Source organism: Delphinus delphis, chromosome 9, assembly GCF_949987515.2.
Source record: "Delphinus delphis chromosome 9, mDelDel1.2, whole genome shotgun sequence".
Classification (NCBI taxonomy): domain Eukaryota; kingdom Metazoa; phylum Chordata; class Mammalia; order Artiodactyla; family Delphinidae; genus Delphinus; species Delphinus delphis.
Genome location: NC_082691.1, coordinates 88,485,213 through 88,488,709, shown reverse-complemented (window position 1 = coordinate 88,488,709; position 3,497 = coordinate 88,485,213).

Sequence of the window (3,497 nt, the reverse complement as noted above, 5' to 3'; positions counted from 1 at the left end):
AGGTAGCCCCAAATTCAGTGGGGCCACAGGAGAGGACAGAGCAAATGGAGGTGTCAAACTACCAGAAAATGTCATTTGGAACTCAAATGCAGCACGTGAAGTGCCCTCCCTTTGCTACAAGGGATGAGGGGTTTTGGCTCAGGATAGAGAATAGAGGGGTTCCAAACACGGACTCTGGCGTCAGCATCTGTCTGGGGTCAAGTCCTTAATCTAAGCCTATGTTTCCTTACCTCTGTAAAGTAGGGATGATCATACTACCTACCTCATAGGATTATTGTGAGGATTAAATGGAAGTACGCGTTAAAGCATTCAGCACTGCACCTGACACGTATTCAGTCTTCAATAAGCGGTATCTAAAATAACATAATAGCAACCATAAAATAAAAACGGTAACAAAAAACGGGTACTAAGCGTTTCCTGCTCTCTCACAGTAAATAAATCCTTGTGAAAGAAAACTCAGCTTGGTAGTAATTAAATAAGTTTGGGATGAGGAGATTGCCCATTTTTCTCCTCCTAGAGTATCTATTTGCAAAGTCAGCAGGCATCTGAGGCCACATTTCTAAATGAGATTGAATATAATGGGAACTCCACTCACCCGACAGCACCTGACTTTATTTCTTTTCACTTGTATGTCCATAAATAAACTCTATATACATGAATAAAATACATGTGCTGCTTTCACAGCTCATTGCATTCTCTCTCGGGTTCCTAGGGACCCCTGCTCCAGATGTGTGAATGTTCTGGTGATATTTTTAATTACAGACATAAGTCTGTGGCCCAGGTATGTGAAAGCAAGTCCTCAAATCAGGCACATTTCCCTTTGAAAGAAACTTCCAGCTCAATTCCAGGGGCTTCTGCGTCTCTTGATAATTAACTCTCTCTCATTACACCCCGGCCCAGTTGGAACAGGCCAAGCTGTTTTCAGATGTGAAGCTGTGGTCGGTTTCCCTCTGCACCTCCTCAAAATTCCAGGCAGGTCTTGAGCCTCAGTCAAATTAGGACAACCACCTCCAGCTGTGTACATCTCATTACAACTTCCATCTCAGGAAGAATCTTGGCTGTATTTCACATCTGGTCATCCGCTTATTAATTATGTACTTCTTAGAACAACTGTGCCTAATTAGGACAGAGTGGAGACCTTTGCTGAGCCCAGTCATTCTTTGTTTTCTTGTTCTCGGTATCTCATTTCGCTCCCTCCAAATTATGCCCAGTTTGTTTTCCATCCCTGCCACATTAAGACAATTGCTCTCAGGTATGTGTATTCCAGCACACGCTCTGCTTTTCAAAGCTCCTTGTTTTCACATCCTGCTAGAAGGACGGCCACTTCGCTGGTTTTCTCATTGCGTTTGTCTCCAATGGAGTGAGTCTAGCTTGCGCTTGTGGGACCCTGGTTACCCTCTGTTGTTTACTGTGAATTTTCTGTGCCCTGGTCCTGGGGAAGCAGCCACAGCTACGTCTCAGAGCAAGAATCCTGAACGCAATGGCATTGGTACATTCATGGAAGCTGTGAAGCGGGAATCCATTTGTTCCATCAACTTCCACGCTCTTTGCTGGTTAAGGAGGGAAGCGTGAATAGTGAGATACAGCCCAGGGCTTCCAGAAAGGCAAAGCTCAGAGAGAGCAGAAGAGGGTTGGGCTGAAGATTTCAGTCCTCAGTTCTACCAGATGTCTTCCTAAATGAAAGGGGAGCCTTGGGATGTATGGACTCTGACGAGGGCAAGATCAGAGTGGAAGTACCAGCGCCATGTCACAAGGGACTGTCTCTTTTGCTTGCCGTTGCATGAATCCGTATCCGGATTTGTTATTGCTGTAACCGGCAATCATATCCTTTTGACAATGAATGCCTTAGCGCTAAGACATTCATGGATATGACTCGACAGTAAGAGTGATCAGGCTTTGGTTGCCAGTTCAACTTGGCTGTATTTGAGGTTTTCTTCTCAAGCTATTTGAAACACAAATTAATGACTGTCAGGCCGAGAAAACATTCAGGCAAGAACGATGTCCTGGAGAGAGGCTGGGGCTTCTGTGAGTGAGGTCACTCTGCCCAGGGCTGTAATTCCAGGTGGAGAGTCCCCGCCACATCCTGCATGACAGGCCGTCTCAAGGGTCTGGGCTGTGGGAGCTCAGGCCTGGTCCTACCACTGAAGTTGAGCTGATTTGCCTCCTCAGAAATGAACTTGTCTTTCAGAGCCTGGAAGCAGGGGTCCTCTTCGGCCAAGGGCTGCACGAGGAATGTATATCCTTGTTCCTCATCTTATCAGCAGAGATGTAATCACGTGTGAGAGGGAAAAAGTTCTACTTGGGCAATACGACTAAAAACACCTCATTGTGAAGTAGGAATAAAAACACTGTACAAGGATGGAAGTCTCTGAGAGAAACTGTAACCACAGCACAGGTGTAAATGAGGGCTCATGGGGTGAACGGCACAATATTATCCAGAGTATTGTTTACAGATTAAGAGGTGTACTGATAAGTGATAATAAGATAATCGAAAGTAAGAAAACACGGCAGAAGAAGAAACCACTGTCAGCAGGCAGTTCTGAGAACACGATTTACCAAAATCTATCAAGGGTTGGATCCTATCCTTTGAATGAATACCTCTTCTTCAAGGAATTTATTCTAAAGGAGGCTGAATCGGGAGAGACTCCTTTAATATTTTCCAATCCCTTGAAAGAAAGTAGTACTGGCGACATGGTTGTGGGACAGCATGCTAAGTACCAGAGAGTAGACGACAGTGACGGTAAGAGAAGGAATCTCTCTCTGGGGCTGCTCTTGCTTGTGGAGCTGGTTCTCTGATGACCGGGCTGGATCTCACCTCAGGGTCGGCCTTCCTCGTGCTCTTGTCTGTTCTCCACCTCCAGACCCTTCCTCATGAGCCCTCTCCATGGTGCTGACAGTGGTATAGACAGTAACCCACGCATGTCCATCCCATTTGCCGCTTTGTAGAAGAGCGAGATAACGGTTTGCTTTGGCTTAGTGCCCTTTCTGGGGAGGCCTATTTTATTGGCCTTTTTAGCTGCAAAAGCACATTTATGGAGTGGTCTTCATGACTGGAAACGATCTCTTGTGGCTACATATCAGTGTCAGTTGAGGTTGGACCCCGCCCTTGGCAGACCCTGGCTCTCTTTAGTGATGTCCGGTCATGGCTGTGAACGGCACAAAAGCAGTCTCACAAAACATCCCCAAAGTAGGACCACAACAAGTAGAACTCTTCACTGTGTCCCAGAAGGGGGTAGGTCTTGAGGCAGCTGTGCCATCTCCATGGCATCCACGTGACCATCCACCGAGTGTGTCACTGGCTATCCTTGACCTGTCGAAGAATAATGACTGATGCACCATCTTGCATAGAAATTCAGGACAAAGAACCCTAGATCGCTTTTTCTGTGCAGAATTGACCTTTTTCAATCTTATCATCGTTGTAAGCAAAGCACGGATTTCACTTTTCTAAGCGCTCCCCCGAAGCAGCTCATGTGGCCATTTGTCTGCCGGTTCTCAGT